Source organism: Atractosteus spatula, unplaced genomic scaffold (assembly GCF_055471065.1).
Source record: "Atractosteus spatula isolate fAtrSpa1 unplaced genomic scaffold, fAtrSpa1.hap1 Scaffold_5, whole genome shotgun sequence".
Taxonomy (NCBI): domain Eukaryota; kingdom Metazoa; phylum Chordata; class Actinopteri; order Semionotiformes; family Lepisosteidae; genus Atractosteus; species Atractosteus spatula.
Window position 1 is genome coordinate 155,566 of NW_028296879.1, and position 16,192 is coordinate 171,757.

The 16,192-nt window shown below is 61.2% G+C and overlaps 10 non-coding genes across 10 annotated transcripts; all 10 read right to left on the reverse strand.

Moving 5' to 3' along the window:
• Nucleotides 1-43: 43 nt before the first annotated feature.
• LOC148806430 (U2 spliceosomal RNA) lies at nt 44-234 on the reverse strand. Its single transcript, XR_016089245.1, has one exon. It is a non-coding gene; the product is annotated as a U2 spliceosomal RNA (small nuclear RNA).
• Nucleotides 235-1,019: 785 nt separating this feature from the next.
• On the reverse strand, nt 1,020-1,210 carry LOC148806431 (U2 spliceosomal RNA). The gene has a single exon (XR_016089246.1). It is a non-coding gene; the product is annotated as a U2 spliceosomal RNA (small nuclear RNA).
• A 785-nt stretch (nt 1,211-1,995) lies between these two features.
• On the reverse strand, nt 1,996-2,186 carry LOC148806432 (U2 spliceosomal RNA). Its single transcript, XR_016089247.1, has one exon. It is a non-coding gene; the product is annotated as a U2 spliceosomal RNA (small nuclear RNA).
• Nucleotides 2,187-2,971: 785 nt separating this feature from the next.
• LOC148806433 (U2 spliceosomal RNA) lies at nt 2,972-3,162 on the reverse strand. The gene has a single exon (XR_016089249.1). It is a non-coding gene; the product is annotated as a U2 spliceosomal RNA (small nuclear RNA).
• Nucleotides 3,163-3,947: 785 nt separating this feature from the next.
• On the reverse strand, nt 3,948-4,138 carry LOC148806434 (U2 spliceosomal RNA). Its single transcript, XR_016089250.1, has one exon. It is a non-coding gene; the product is annotated as a U2 spliceosomal RNA (small nuclear RNA).
• A 785-nt stretch (nt 4,139-4,923) lies between these two features.
• On the reverse strand, nt 4,924-5,106 carry LOC148806435 (U2 spliceosomal RNA). Its single transcript, XR_016089563.1, has one exon. It is a non-coding gene; the product is annotated as a U2 spliceosomal RNA (small nuclear RNA).
• A 5,889-nt stretch (nt 5,107-10,995) lies between these two features.
• On the reverse strand, nt 10,996-11,186 carry LOC148806436 (U2 spliceosomal RNA). Its single transcript, XR_016089251.1, has one exon. It is a non-coding gene; the product is annotated as a U2 spliceosomal RNA (small nuclear RNA).
• Nucleotides 11,187-11,971: 785 nt separating this feature from the next.
• LOC148806437 (U2 spliceosomal RNA) lies at nt 11,972-12,162 on the reverse strand. The gene has a single exon (XR_016089252.1). It is a non-coding gene; the product is annotated as a U2 spliceosomal RNA (small nuclear RNA).
• A 781-nt stretch (nt 12,163-12,943) lies between these two features.
• On the reverse strand, nt 12,944-13,134 carry LOC148806438 (U2 spliceosomal RNA). Its single transcript, XR_016089253.1, has one exon. It is a non-coding gene; the product is annotated as a U2 spliceosomal RNA (small nuclear RNA).
• Nucleotides 13,135-13,917: 783 nt separating this feature from the next.
• On the reverse strand, nt 13,918-14,105 carry LOC148806439 (U2 spliceosomal RNA). Its single transcript, XR_016089577.1, has one exon. It is a non-coding gene; the product is annotated as a U2 spliceosomal RNA (small nuclear RNA).
• Between the last annotated feature and the right edge of the window lie 2,087 nt (nt 14,106-16,192).

Consider the following 16,192-nt stretch of genomic DNA (forward strand, 5'->3'; position numbering starts at 1 on the left):
TCGCTTGCTTGCTAGCTACGTCTGTCTTTTCACCGCTGAGAGAAGGTAGTGCACCGTTCCCGGAGGCGCTGCAATACCGGGCCGATGCGTGGAGAGGACGGAGCAAGCTCCTGATCCAGCTCCCTGTTCCAAAAATCCGTTTAATATGTGGTCCCCCGATGGGGGACGTATCAGATATTAAACTGATAAGAACAGATACTACACTTGATCTTAGCCAAAAGGCCGAGAAGCGATGCCCGACGCCGGCCTTGGGCGGGCGCGCGGGCGTCCGGCTGGCGCGCAGCGGCGCAGGCCGACGCCTCTGGAGCCCGGTCCGCACGCGGCTGCCGGCCGCCCGGACTCCGCTCTCCCCCTCTCTTGCCTGCCTGCTTGCTCGCCTGCCTGCCCGCCAGTCCCGGGCGGGGGCCCTGCTCTTTGATCTCCTGTCAACGGCCCGACAACGACCGCAGCCGCGGGGGGCGCCAGCCGGCCGGCCTCCTTAGCTTAGGCCCCTCCCACCAGCAGCAGCCGTGCCGAGTGAGCTGCAAGCGAAAGCGGACCGTCGGCACCTGCGGGCAGAGGCAAGGGGCAGCGCTCTCTCGGGAGGGACGGGGACACACACACACCTGCCTGCCTGCCGAAAAAAAGAAAGAAAAGGTGTATATACTAAGTTTTTTGGAGGGAAAACGGCCGGCTGTCGAAAGGGGCCCGCCTGCAAGGACGGGGACACACACACACACACACACACACACACACACACACACACACACACACACACAAGCCACGCCTGCCTCCCTGGAAAAAGGAGGAAAAAACTAAGTTTTTTGGAGGGAAAACGCACGGGAGCCGAAAAGGGGGCCGGCCTGCTTGCCGAGAGAGTCGAGGCGCGGGAAAGTGCACGGAGGGAGCACGGGAACGGGGAGGGGGAGAGAGAGAGACACAGAGACACACAGATGGACGAGAGACGAGACCGGAGAGGAAGGAGCTCCGGTCCACCTCGCTTGCTTGCTAGCTACGTCTGTCTTTTCACCGCTGAGAGAAGGTAGTGCACCGTTCCCGGAGGCGCTGCAATACCGGGCCGATGCGTGGAGAGGACGGAGCAAGCTCCTGATCCAGCTCCCTGTTCCAAAAATCCGTTTAATATGTGGTCCCCCGATGGGGGACGTATCAGATATTAAACTGATAAGAACAGATACTACACTTGATCTTAGCCAAAAGGCCGAGAAGCGATGCCCGACGCCGGCCTTGGGCGGGCGCGCGGGCGTCCGGCTGGCGCGCAGCGGCGCAGGCCGACGCCTCTGGAGCCCGGTCCGCACGCGGCTGCCGGCCGCCCGGACTCCGCTCTCCCCCTCTCTTGCCTGCCTGCTTGCTCGCCTGCCTGCCCGCCAGTCCCGGGCGGGGGCCCTGCTCTTTGATCTCCTGTCAACGGCCCGACAACGACCGCAGCCGCGGGGGGCGCCAGCCGGCCGGCCTCCTTAGCTTAGGCCCCTCCCACCAGCAGCAGCCGTGCCGAGTGAGCTGCAAGCGAAAGCGGACCGTCGGCACCTGCGGGCAGAGGCAAGGGGCAGCGCTCTCTCGGGAGGGACGGGGACACACACACACCTGCCTGCCTGCCGAAAAAAAGAAAGAAAAGGTGTATATACTAAGTTTTTTGGAGGGAAAACGGCCGGCTGTCGAAAGGGGCCCGCCTGCAAGGACGGGGACACACACACACACACACACACACACACACACACACACACACACACACACACAAGCCACGCCTGCCTCCCTGGAAAAAGGAGGAAAAAACTAAGTTTTTTGGAGGGAAAACGCACGGGAGCCGAAAAGGGGGCCGGCCTGCTTGCCGAGAGAGTCGAGGCGCGGGAAAGTGCACGGAGGGAGCACGGGAACGGGGAGGGGGAGAGAGAGAGACACAGAGACACACAGATGGACGAGAGACGAGACCGGAGAGGAAGGAGCTCCGGTCCACCTCGCTTGCTTGCTAGCTACGTCTGTCTTTTCACCGCTGAGAGAAGGTAGTGCACCGTTCCCGGAGGCGCTGCAATACCGGGCCGATGCGTGGAGAGGACGGAGCAAGCTCCTGATCCAGCTCCCTGTTCCAAAAATCCGTTTAATATGTGGTCCCCCGATGGGGGACGTATCAGATATTAAACTGATAAGAACAGATACTACACTTGATCTTAGCCAAAAGGCCGAGAAGCGATGCCCGACGCCGGCCTTGGGCGGGCGCGCGGGCGTCCGGCTGGCGCGCAGCGGCGCAGGCCGACGCCTCTGGAGCCCGGTCCGCACGCGGCTGCCGGCCGCCCGGACTCCGCTCTCCCCCTCTCTTGCCTGCCTGCTTGCTCGCCTGCCTGCCCGCCAGTCCCGGGCGGGGGCCCTGCTCTTTGATCTCCTGTCAACGGCCCGACAACGACCGCAGCCGCGGGGGGCGCCAGCCGGCCGGCCTCCTTAGCTTAGGCCCCTCCCACCAGCAGCAGCCGTGCCGAGTGAGCTGCAAGCGAAAGCGGACCGTCGGCACCTGCGGGCAGAGGCAAGGGGCAGCGCTCTCTCGGGAGGGACGGGGACACACACACACCTGCCTGCCTGCCGAAAAAAAGAAAGAAAAGGTGTATATACTAAGTTTTTTGGAGGGAAAACGGCCGGCTGTCGAAAGGGGCCCGCCTGCAAGGACGGGGACACACACACACACACACACACACACACACACACACACACACACACACACACAAGCCACGCCTGCCTCCCTGGAAAAAGGAGGAAAAAACTAAGTTTTTTGGAGGGAAAACGCACGGGAGCCGAAAAGGGGGCCGGCCTGCTTGCCGAGAGAGTCGAGGCGCGGGAAAGTGCACGGAGGGAGCACGGGAACGGGGAGGGGGAGAGAGAGAGACACAGAGACACACAGATGGACGAGAGACGAGACCGGAGAGGAAGGAGCTCCGGTCCACCTCGCTTGCTTGCTAGCTACGTCTGTCTTTTCACCGCTGAGAGAAGGTAGTGCACCGTTCCCGGAGGCGCTGCAATACCGGGCCGATGCGTGGAGAGGACGGAGCAAGCTCCTGATCCAGCTCCCTGTTCCAAAAATCCGTTTAATATGTGGTCCCCCGATGGGGGACGTATCAGATATTAAACTGATAAGAACAGATACTACACTTGATCTTAGCCAAAAGGCCGAGAAGCGATGCCCGACGCCGGCCTTGGGCGGGCGCGCGGGCGTCCGGCTGGCGCGCAGCGGCGCAGGCCGACGCCTCTGGAGCCCGGTCCGCACGCGGCTGCCGGCCGCCCGGACTCCGCTCTCCCCCTCTCTTGCCTGCCTGCTTGCTCGCCTGCCTGCCCGCCAGTCCCGGGCGGGGGCCCTGCTCTTTGATCTCCTGTCAACGGCCCGACAACGACCGCAGCCGCGGGGGGCGCCAGCCGGCCGGCCTCCTTAGCTTAGGCCCCTCCCACCAGCAGCAGCCGTGCCGAGTGAGCTGCAAGCGAAAGCGGACCGTCGGCACCTGCGGGCAGAGGCAAGGGGCAGCGCTCTCTCGGGAGGGACGGGGACACACACACACCTGCCTGCCTGCCGAAAAAAAGAAAGAAAAGGTGTATATACTAAGTTTTTTGGAGGGAAAACGGCCGGCTGTCGAAAGGGGCCCGCCTGCAAGGACGGGGACACACACACACACACACACACACACACACACACACACACACACACACACACAAGCCACGCCTGCCTCCCTGGAAAAAGGAGGAAAAAACTAAGTTTTTTGGAGGGAAAACGCACGGGAGCCGAAAAGGGGGCCGGCCTGCTTGCCGAGAGAGTCGAGGCGCGGGAAAGTGCACGGAGGGAGCACGGGAACGGGGAGGGGGAGAGAGAGAGACACAGAGACACACAGATGGACGAGAGACGAGACCGGAGAGGAAGGAGCTCCGGTCCACCTCGCTTGCTTGCTAGCTACGTCTGTCTTTTCACCGCTGAGAGAAGGTAGTGCACCGTTCCCGGAGGCGCTGCAATACCGGGCCGATGCGTGGAGAGGACGGAGCAAGCTCCTGATCCAGCTCCCTGTTCCAAAAATCCGTTTAATATGTGGTCCCCCGATGGGGGACGTATCAGATATTAAACTGATAAGAACAGATACTACACTTGATCTTAGCCAAAAGGCCGAGAAGCGATGCCCGACGCCGGCCTTGGGCGGGCGCGCGGGCGTCCGGCTGGCGCGCAGCGGCGCAGGCCGACGCCTCTGGAGCCCGGTCCGCACGCGGCTGCCGGCCGCCCGGACTCCGCTCTCCCCCTCTCTTGCCTGCCTGCTTGCTCGCCTGCCTGCCCGCCAGTCCCGGGCGGGGGCCCTGCTCTTTGATCTCCTGTCAACGGCCCGACAACGACCGCAGCCGCGGGGGGCGCCAGCCGGCCGGCCTCCTTAGCTTAGGCCCCTCCCACCAGCAGCAGCCGTGCCGAGTGAGCTGCAAGCGAAAGCGGACCGTCGGCACCTGCGGGCAGAGGCAAGGGGCAGCGCTCTCTCGGGAGGGACGGGGACACACACACACCTGCCTGCCTGCCGAAAAAAAGAAAGAAAAGGTGTATATACTAAGTTTTTTGGAGGGAAAACGGCCGGCTGTCGAAAGGGGCCCGCCTGCAAGGACGGGGACACACACACACACACACACACACACACACACACACACACACACACACACACAAGCCACGCCTGCCTCCCTGGAAAAAGGAGGAAAAAACTAAGTTTTTTGGAGGGAAAACGCACGGGAGCCGAAAAGGGGGCCGGCCTGCTTGCCGAGAGAGTCGAGGCGCGGGAAAGTGCACGGAGGGAGCACGGGAACGGGGAGGGGGAGAGAGAGAGACACAGAGACACACAGATGGACGAGAGACGAGACCGGAGAGGAAGGAGCTCCGGTCCACCTCGCTTGCTTGCTAGCTACGTCTGTCTTTTCACCGCTGAGAGAAGGTAGTGCACCGTTCCCGGAGGCGCTGCAATACCGGGCCGATGCGTGGAGAGGACGGAGCAAGCTCCTGATCCAGCTCCCTGTTCCAAAAATCCGTTTAATATGTGGTCCCCCGATGGGGGACGTATCAGATATTAAACTGATAAGAACAGATTTTTTTTTTATATTTATTAGAAAAACAGTACAAAAACAGAGCTTAAAAGTTTAATCTACCCACCACCTTTAACACCACGTGATCAAGTCCTTCCAGCGCTCCTTTGCGGCTGCGAAACCCCAGCGCATTATATCCCATCGGATTCTTCGGACCACATCCGCTTTCACTCTCCTCAGGATGCCTGCGATGGTCACCTCCACGCCGTTCCTGACCAGCTCAGTCCGTGCTTCCCACACGTACAGCTTTGTGAGACTGATCAGGAGCCACAGTAAGAAGCTGGCGGTCCAGGGACGGGAACCGGGCACTCCTCGCAGCACCATCCGCAGTGACAATGGGGAATCCAGACCTACCTGTGCGTATAGGTGTCTGCTGGTCCTCCACACCCCCTGCACGAACCCGCACTCCCAAAACACGTGGTTCACGGTCTCTTCACCTGTGCAGCCGTGTCTTGGGCACTGACTCTGCCGTGATAGTCCATGCGCATGCATGACGGACCTGACCGCCAACCGACCCCACACGCAGAGCCAGTTCAAGTCCTTCAACTTGTTGTCCAGGCCCTTTGGTTGGGCCTGCTGCCAGATTTCCCTGGGCACACCCAGGATCGCTGGCCTTTCCGACGTCAAAAGGGTCTTGTACATGAGCCTGTGGCTCAGCGCAGTCGTTCCTCCTTTGACCTCCGGGTGTGCCCGCAGCCACTGCACTGCGTGCCGGTAGTGCAGTGGGAGCCGCTCCGCCTTCGGGGTCGTGTTGCTCCAGACGGTCAGGTGTCGCATGCTCGTCGAGAGCCAGAGGCTCACAAACCGGCTACACAGGTGGGGCGGGTTCTCGTGCAGGATAACGCACAGGCCGGCGACGAACACACAGTCCAACTTCACCGGGAAGTCTGGAATCCCTCTGCCGCCGTCCGCGACGGGCCTACACATGTCCGTTCTTCTAATGCGCTCGTATGAGTGCCCCCAAACAAACCCAAAAATGGTCCTCACCAGTTCCTTCCGTCGTCCTGCAGGTAGGGGGTATACCACTGCCAGGTGGAGCAGCAGGGGCAGGATCTCTACCTTCAGCACCAGCGCCTTCCCTATCCAGGTCAAAGACCGCTTCTGCCAAAGGCCCAGCTGTTGATTGATCCTTCGGAACCTGGCCTCCCAGTTCAAGCCCGCGGGGTCCACGTTGTGGAAGAGGACCCCCAAGACTTTCACTGGGCCGGTCGTCCTCGTCAGCCCTCCAAACGTCCGTGGTTCACATGGCCAGGTCCCGAACAGTTTAACCAGGCTTTTGGCGTGGTTCAGTCGGGCGCCGGTGCCTCTAGAGAAGTCCTCTACGATGTCCAACGCCCTCCCCAGGCCGCTTTCAGAGCCCAGGAAGAGCGTGATGTCGTCCGCATAAGCGGCGATCTTGGCTTCCTGCCCTCCTCCACCTGGCACTCGGATTCCTTCCACTCCGGGATCCGTCCTTAACTGGTCCAGCAGGAGCTCGATGTAAATGACGTACAACAGGGGGGAGAGAGGACAGCCCTGTCGCACACCACACCTTACGGGGATGCTCCTCCCCACTGCGCCGTTAATACATACCCGGGATATTGCGCCGTCGTACAGAGTCCTGATCCACCTAACAAAACTGTCAGGCAGACCCTTCTTCCGCAACAGCGCCCACAGGATCCCATGATGGACCCGGTCAAAAGCCTTCGCCTGGTCCAAGCTCACCAGCATGAGCGGCAGGCCCCTGTCCTCCACCCAGGAGATGACGTCTCGGATCAGCTGCAGCGTCCAGCTGATCTTTCTTCCTGCCACGCCACATGTCTGGTCAGCCTTGACCAGCTCCGGCATTACGGTTCTCAGGCGGCCGCCCAGCACCCTGGCCAAGATCTTATAGTCCGTGCACAGGAGCTGGATCGGCCTCCAGTTGCCCAGGTCCGCCTTGTCTCCACTCTTGAAAATCAAGGAGACGACTCCGGTCTTCATCGAGAGGCCCAACCCACCGCCGTTCAGGACCTCATTGAAAACCTGCACTAGGAAAGGCTCCAGCTGACTCCAGAAGGTGCGGTAAAACTCGGTCGGCAGGCCGTCAACGCCAGGGACAGTGCCTTTCTTCAAACCCAGCATTGCCGTTCGGACCTCTGCCCCCGACACTGGACCGACCAGTGCGGATGGGTCTTCTACCGCCGTCTCCACACCCTCCAAGAGCCTGTCCTTAGTGCTCGAGTCGATCTCCTTCTCTGAAAACAAGGCTTCGTAGAATCCTGTGGCGCACCTCAACATCCCGGGTATATCCGTGGCTGCAGTCCCGTCTTCGCGCCGGATGGTGTCGAAAAGACTGCGCTCTTGCTGTCTTCTCACGGCGCTGAAGAACTGGGCCGAGCAGCGTTCTTCTCCTTCCCTCCAGATTCCCTGCAACCTGAAAAGGAAGTCCTGTGCCCGCTGCAGCCACTTGTCCTTAAGCAGGCCTCTGACGTACGCAACTCGTTCGCCATCGAAGGCGCCCCCCTGGTTCAGCTGGCCATACAGTGCCTCAAGCTCCTGCTGGAGTTGGGTGCACTGGCGTTCCTCCAGTCTTCGCCGGATCCAGCAGTATCTTTTGGTAACCGTTGCGATGATGAGTTTACAAGATTCCCACCAGTGCACCGCGGAGCTGAAGAGTGCTCTCCTCTTCTCAAGGTCTCGAAGCACTGCCTCCATCTTCCTTTGGTATCTCGCCTCAAGTAGGACTTGCTTGTTCAGCTTCCAGTATCCGGCCTGGAAGCCGGGGTCCTCGACACCAAAGGAGACTGCCAGCAACTGATGGTCTGAAAACCAGGTGGGGGTCACCTGCCTGCTTAGGACTTTCCACTTTACAGTGGAGAGGATATAATCGAGGCGTCTGAAAATCCCCCGTCCGTTGTCCCAGGTGTGGTGTGCAACGTTATCAAACCCGTCTCGCAATCTGAAATCTGTGATCAAGGACCTCAGCAGGTGAACTCCCTCGCCGTGCGAGTCTCCTAAGTCGACATTGAAGTCGCCGCCCATGATCAGCTCCCTGTTGGTGTATAGCAAGGGCTCCAGATCTCTCAAAAAGGAGCCCTGCTGGCGTCTGTCTGCTGGGGCGTACACACCGATTAGTCTGATCTTCGTCCCCTTCCAGGTGCCATCCACCACCAGCAGACGTCCGGGGATCACTGAGCTGACCATCTGGACGGTGAAGCTTGGCGAGCCACACAGGATACCCACACCGGCAGAGTTCACCCCTCCGACGCTCCACCACGAAGGACCCCTCCTCCACGCCTTCTGGAGGGCCCTCACGTCGTCGAGGTCCTTGAGATGTACTTCTTGGAGGAAACACAGATCCAGATTCTTCTGAGACAGGTATGAAAACACCGCCGTCCGCTTGTCCTTTTGCCTCAAACCCCTCACATTGGCTGTTGCCACCACGAGGGTCATGGTGGCTCTAAGGGGGGGCTGTCACTCTCCATCTCCTCTCCCTGGCCGGGCTCGGGTGAGCTCGCCGCCCCTGCTGTACTCGCAGAGGTGTCACTGTCCGAGGTCTCCATAAAGGCGACCCCCCCCAGGGGGCTGCATTGAAAACCCTGTTCGGGGGTAAGCATGCCGGCCTGGCAGTCCACTATCGGGCTGCCCTCGTCTGTCGCAGCCTGCGCCACCGAGAAGGTGTGGCAGATTGCCGGACCGGACCCCTGTCCGGGAGGCAGAGAGTCCGCGGTGTCATCAGACTCGGAGTCACTCGAGGCTGACTGGGGCGTCTCTTCCACCATCTGTTCCGGGCCTGTCACCTCCTCCCGGTGTTCTCCGTCGTCTCCTCCTTCATCCGTCCTCTTCTTCTTCTCCTGGGTCTCCTTCTGCCGCCTCCCAGCTCGGGACCGTTTCTGCAGTTTCTTTCCTAGGGGGGTAAGAGCTGGTGCCCCCCCCTCCTCTCCCACCGGCCCCGACGCTGCAGATGTTTCTGCCGCCACTAGGGGGCGCGTCCCCCTCACCACATCTGCCCAGCTAGGGTTCCTCACCTCCCGTGAAGTTCCCGGTCGTGCCTCTTCTTCTCCTGCGAGTTCTCCTTGTCCTCCTTCCTGCCCTCCATCCTCCTCCTGCCTTTCCTCCCGGTGCTTACCCCCTTTCCTGTGGGCCTTGCCGCCCTCCGGTCGGTCTTCCTCCTCCCCGTCGGTCTCCTCTGGCCGCTGTACCCAGTCTCGGATCTCCTTCTCCAGGTCCTTGCCCCTCTGGCTGCACTGCCGGAACAAATGCCCCGTGTTCCCACACAGGGAGCACTCCTTTACTGGGCATGCCCGTGTGGAGTGGCCAGTGCGGTGGCACTTCCCACACTCTCCGACAGTGCACGACCCTTCGCGATGTCCAAAGCCACGACACTTCCTGCAAAAATCCGGCTGGTTCCAATAATACAAATACCCCCTACCTGGCCCGATGAAAAAGTTGCCCGGTGGGTGGGCGAAGCCGTCCGGCGACCTTAGATCCTGCCGTAGCTCGACCTGATAGCGGCGCTTCCCAGTCCAGACAGTACGGGTGTCACTGATGACATATGGGCCCTGAAGCACCTCCACGTACCGACGCAAAAAGGTCGTCACATCCTGGTCAGTCAAAAAAGGCTCGAACATGTGGACGACCACCCACCTTTTATTGTCGCCTTGCAGGCCCCCGCACTCATACTCACGCAGTTTCCCGTCCGCCTTCGCTCGTGCACATCTCTCCGCCGCCTCCTTGTGCAGTTTAGCACTGTTGAAGGTGGCATCCATAAATTTCTGTGCCCGGTTCCCCTGCAGACATAAAAGATCGCTCGCCTTACATCCCAGTATCCCGAACAGCACTTCGTCTTCAAAAAGCTCACGTCCCGGAGGCTCCGTCTCCGCCTTCCAATGAAAGCGGATGGTCCATCGTACGCTGGGGTTCAGCCCGTCCTTCGTCGCCTCCCCGGGATCCGCAGCCATGACGAAAAGCAGCCTTTCGGCTGCCAAGCAGCCCACGCACCAAAAGTCCCAAGTGAAACGCAAATCCAAAAGTCCAAAATCCAAACGCAAATCCAAGAAAACAGTCCGGGGTCCAAATGAAACAATCCAACGGCGTCCTCAGTAGAAAGGTGTTGTCCTCCGATCTCGTCCCTCCCTCGACCTCCGACCTTGGCCAAAAGGCCGAGAAGCGATGCCCGACGCCGGCCTTGGGCGGGCGCGCGGGCGTCCGGCTGGCGCGCAGCGGCGCAGGCCGACGCCTCTGGAGCCCGGTCCGCACGCGGCTGCCGGCCGCCCGGACTCCGCTCTCCCCCTCTCTTGCCTGCCTGCTTGCTCGCCTGCCTGCCCGCCAGTCCCGGGCGGGGGCCCTGCTCTTTGATCTCCTGTCAACGGCCCGACAACGACCGCAGCCGCGGGGGGCGCCAGCCGGCCGGCCTCCTTAGCTTAGGCCCCTCCCACCAGCAGCAGCCGTGCCGAGTGAGCTGCAAGCGAAAGCGGACCGTCGGCACCTGCGGGCAGAGGCAAGGGGCAGCGCTCTCTCGGGAGGGACGGGGACACACACACACCTGCCTGCCTGCCGAAAAAAAGAAAGAAAAGGTGTATATACTAAGTTTTTTGGAGGGAAAACGGCCGGCTGTCGAAAGGGGCCCGCCTGCAAGGACGGGGACACACACACACACACACACACACACACACACACACACACACACACACACACACAAGCCACGCCTGCCTCCCTGGAAAAAGGAGGAAAAAACTAAGTTTTTTGGAGGGAAAACGCACGGGAGCCGAAAAGGGGGCCGGCCTGCTTGCCGAGAGAGTCGAGGCGCGGGAAAGTGCACGGAGGGAGCACGGGAACGGGGAGGGGGAGAGAGAGAGACACAGAGACACACAGATGGACGAGAGACGAGACCGGAGAGGAAGGAGCTCCGGTCCACCTCGCTTGCTTGCTAGCTACGTCTGTCTTTTCACCGCTGAGAGAAGGTAGTGCACCGTTCCCGGAGGCGCTGCAATACCGGGCCGATGCGTGGAGAGGACGGAGCAAGCTCCTGATCCAGCTCCCTGTTCCAAAAATCCGTTTAATATGTGGTCCCCCGATGGGGGACGTATCAGATATTAAACTGATAAGAACAGATACTACACTTGATCTTAGCCAAAAGGCCGAGAAGCGATGCCCGACGCCGGCCTTGGGCGGGCGCGCGGGCGTCCGGCTGGCGCGCAGCGGCGCAGGCCGACGCCTCTGGAGCCCGGTCCGCACGCGGCTGCCGGCCGCCCGGACTCCGCTCTCCCCCTCTCTTGCCTGCCTGCTTGCTCGCCTGCCTGCCCGCCAGTCCCGGGCGGGGGCCCTGCTCTTTGATCTCCTGTCAACGGCCCGACAACGACCGCAGCCGCGGGGGGCGCCAGCCGGCCGGCCTCCTTAGCTTAGGCCCCTCCCACCAGCAGCAGCCGTGCCGAGTGAGCTGCAAGCGAAAGCGGACCGTCGGCACCTGCGGGCAGAGGCAAGGGGCAGCGCTCTCTCGGGAGGGACGGGGACACACACACACCTGCCTGCCTGCCGAAAAAAAGAAAGAAAAGGTGTATATACTAAGTTTTTTGGAGGGAAAACGGCCGGCTGTCGAAAGGGGCCCGCCTGCAAGGACGGGGACACACACACACACACACACACACACACACACACACACACACACACACACACAAGCCACGCCTGCCTCCCTGGAAAAAGGAGGAAAAAACTAAGTTTTTTGGAGGGAAAACGCACGGGAGCCGAAAAGGGGGCCGGCCTGCTTGCCGAGAGAGTCGAGGCGCGGGAAAGTGCACGGAGGGAGCACGGGAACGGGGAGGGGGAGAGAGAGAGACACAGAGACACACAGATGGACGAGAGACGAGACCGGAGAGGAAGGAGCTCCGGTCCACCTCGCTTGCTTGCTAGCTACGTCTGTCTTTTCACCGCTGAGAGAAGGTAGTGCACCGTTCCCGGAGGCGCTGCAATACCGGGCCGATGCGTGGAGAGGACGGAGCAAGCTCCTGATCCAGCTCCCTGTTCCAAAAATCCGTTTAATATGTGGTCCCCCGATGGGGGACGTATCAGATATTAAACTGATAAGAACAGATACTACACTTGATCTTAGCCAAAAGGCCGAGAAGCGATGCCCGACGCCGGCCTTGGGCGGGCGCGCGGGCGTCCGGCTGGCGCGCAGCGGCGCAGGCCGACGCCTCTGGAGCCCGGTCCGCACGCGGCTGCCGGCCGCCCGGACTCCGCTCTCCCCCTCTCTTGCCTGCCTGCTTGCTCGCCTGCCTGCCCGCCAGTCCCGGGCGGGGGCCCTGCTCTTTGATCTCCTGTCAACGGCCCGACAACGACCGCAGCCGCGGGGGGCGCCAGCCGGCCGGCCTCCTTAGCTTAGGCCCCTCCCACCAGCAGCAGCCGTGCCGAGTGAGCTGCAAGCGAAAGCGGACCGTCGGCACCTGCGGGCAGAGGCAAGGGGCAGCGCTCTCTCGGGAGGGACGGGGACACACACACACCTGCCTGCCTGCCGAAAAAAAGAAAGAAAAGGTGTATATACTAAGTTTTTTGGAGGGAAAACGGCCGGCTGTCGAAAGGGGCCCGCCTGCAAGGACGGGGACACACACACACACACACACACACACACACACACACACACACACACACAAGCCACGCCTGCCTCCCTGGAAAAAGGAGGAAAAAACTAAGTTTTTTGGAGGGAAAACGCACGGGAGCCGAAAAGGGGGCCGGCCTGCTTGCCGAGAGAGTCGAGGCGCGGGAAAGTGCACGGAGGGAGCACGGGAACGGGGAGGGGGAGAGAGAGAGACACAGAGACACACAGATGGACGAGAGACGAGACCGGAGAGGAAGGAGCTCCGGTCCACCTCGCTTGCTTGCTAGCTACGTCTGTCTTTTCACCGCTGAGAGAAGGTAGTGCACCGTTCCCGGAGGCGCTGCAATACCGGGCCGATGCGTGGAGAGGACGGAGCAAGCTCCTGATCCAGCTCCCTGTTCCAAAAATCCGTTTAATATGTGGTCCCCCGATGGGGGACGTATCAGATATTAAACTGATAAGAACAGATACTACACTTGATCTTAGCCAAAAGGCCGAGAAGCGATGCCCGACGCCGGCCTTGGGCGGGCGCGCGGGCGTCCGGCTGGCGCGCAGCGGCGCAGGCCGACGCCTCTGGAGCCCGGTCCGCACGCGGCTGCCGGCCGCCCGGACTCCGCTCTCCCCCTCTCTTGCCTGCCTGCTTGCTCGCCTGCCTGCCCGCCAGTCCCGGGCGGGGGCCCTGCTCTTTGATCTCCTGTCAACGGCCCGACAACGACCGCAGCCGCGGGGGGCGCCAGCCGGCCGGCCTCCTTAGCTTAGGCCCCTCCCACCAGCAGCAGCCGTGCCGAGTGAGCTGCAAGCGAAAGCGGACCGTCGGCACCTGCGGGCAGAGGCAAGGGGCAGCGCTCTCTCGGGAGGGACGGGGACACACACACACCTGCCTGCCTGCCGAAAAAAAGAAAGAAAAGGTGTATATACTAAGTTTTTTGGAGGGAAAACGGCCGGCTGTCGAAAGGGGCCCGCCTGCAAGGACGGGGACACACACACACACACACACACACACACACACACACACACACACACACACAAGCCACGCCTGCCTCCCTGGAAAAAGGAGGAAAAAACTAAGTTTTTTGGAGGGAAAACGCACGGGAGCCGAAAAGGGGGCCGGCCTGCTTGCCGAGAGAGTCGAGGCGCGGGAAAGTGCACGGAGGGAGCACGGGAACGGGGAGGGGGAGAGAGAGAGACACAGAGACACACAGATGGACGAGAGACGAGACCGGAGAGGAAGGAGCTCCGGTCCACCTCGCTTGCTTGCTAGCTACGTCTGTCTTTTCACCGCTGAGAGAAGGTAGTGCACCGTTCCCGGAGGCGCTGCAATACCGGGCCGATGCGTGGAGAGGACGGAGCAAGCTCCTGATCCAGCTCCCTGTTCCAAAAATCCGTTTAATATGTGGTCCCCCGATGGGGGACGTATCAGATATTAAACTGATAAGAACAGATTTTTTTTTTTATATATTTTTATTAGAAAAAAGTTCGTTAACAAATCATAAAACAGTCCCACACCAACACCCCCCTAATGTCCCGTGCACAAATCCTTCCAGCGCTCTTTTGCTGCGGCAAACCCCCATCTATGAATGTCCCACTGGACCCTCCTGGCCACCTCCTCCTTCACCCTCCGCAGGATCCCAAAAGCAGGCTTCTCCACGCCGTGCTTCACCAGGTCTGTCCGGGCATCCCAGATGAAGGCCTTGACCAGGCTGACCAGTAGCCACAGCAGGAATTTCCGGTTCCGGCCCCGGATGCCGGCGATCCCTCTCAGGACGGACGCTTGCGTGATGGGGGAATCGGGGCTTACCTGTGCAAAGAGGGTCCCGCACGATCTCCACACCCTCTGGGCGAAGGCACACTCCCAGAAGACGTGACCCACCGTCTCTTCGCCCGCGCAGCCGTGTCGCGGGCACAGGCTCTGTCTGGAGAGCCCGTGCGCATGCATGACGGCCCTGACCGTCAGCCGACCCCACACGCAGAGCCAGTTCAGGTCCTTCAACTTGTTATCCAGCCCCTCCGGCTGGACCCGCTGCCAGATGATCCGGGACACACCCGGGATCGCCGGCCGTTCTTCCGCCTTCACCATCCTGTACATGGTCCTGTGATTCAAACAGTTCGTCCCTTCCTTGATCCCCGGGTGTGCCCGCAGCCACCGCACTGCGTGGCGGTAGTGCAGCGGGAGCCGCTCTGCTTTGGGGGTCGTGTTGGTCCAGACCGTCAGGTGCCGCATGCTCGCCGCCAGCCAGAGACTGACAAACCGGCTGCACAGGTGGGCCGGGTTGTCGTGCAGGACCGTGCACAGGCTCGCTATGAAGGCGCAGTCCAACTTCGCCGGGAAGTCCAAGATCCCCCGACCCCCATCGGCCAGGGGTCTGTACATATCACACCTCTTCACCCGTTCGTAGGTGTGACCCCAGACGAAGTTGAAGATGCTCCTCACCAGATCTCTCCGCTTCCGGACCGGCAGGGGGTACACTACCGCCAGGTGGAGAAGCAGAGGCAGGACTTCCGCCTTCAGTACCAGCGCCTTCCCGATCCAGGTTAGCGATCGTTGCTGCCACAGGCCTAGCTTCCGGTTGACTTTCCGGAACCCGGCCTCCCAGTTGACACCTCCAGGATCTGTGGAGTGAAAGCTCACCCCCAGGATCTTCAGCGGCCCAGTCGTCCGTGACAGACCGCCAAAGTCCCGCGGCTCGCTCGGCCAGGTCCCGAAGACCTTCACTAAGCTCTTGGCCCTGTTCAGTCGGGCGCCGGTACCTCTTGAGAAATCCTCGACAATGCTGAGCGCCCTCCCCAGGCCGCCTTCAGAGCCCAGGAAGAGCGTGACGTCGTCTGCATATGCCGCGATCTTCGCCATCTGCCCTCCTCCACCTGGCACCAGGATCCCATCCACTCCCGGATCCCTCCTGAGCTGGTCCAGGAGGATCTCTAGGAAAAGCACATACAGCAGGGGCGAGAGAGGACAGCCCTGTCGCACACCACACCGCACTGGAATATGCCCGCCCAACGCTCCGTTGACGCATACCCGGGATGCCACCCCGTTGTACAAGGTCCGGACCCACCTGACAAACCCGTCCGGCAGACCCTTCCTCTTCAGGAGTGCCCACAGAATCTCGTGATGGACCCGGTCAAAGGCCTTGGTCTGGTCGAGGCTCACCAGCAGGAGCGGCAGGCCTCTATCTTCCACCCACGCGATGACGTCGCGGATCAGCTGCAGGGTCCAGCTGATCTTGCGGCCTGCCACACCACACGTCTGGTCAGCCTGCACCAAGGCCGGCATCACTGTTCTCAGGCGGCCGCCCAGCACCCTGGCCAAGATCTTATAGTCAGTGCACAGGAGCTGGATTGGCCGCCAATTCCCCAGGTCTGCCTTGTCACCTCCCTTATGGACGAGGGAGATGACACCGATCTTCATGGTGGCACCGAGCCCATCACGATCCAGCACCTCGTTGAATACCTGCACCAAGAGCGGCTCCAGCTGGTCAAAAAAGGTGAGGTAAAACTCGGTCGGTAGACCGTCTATGCCAGGGACAGTGCCCTTCTTCATCCCCATCAGGGCAGATCGGATCTCTG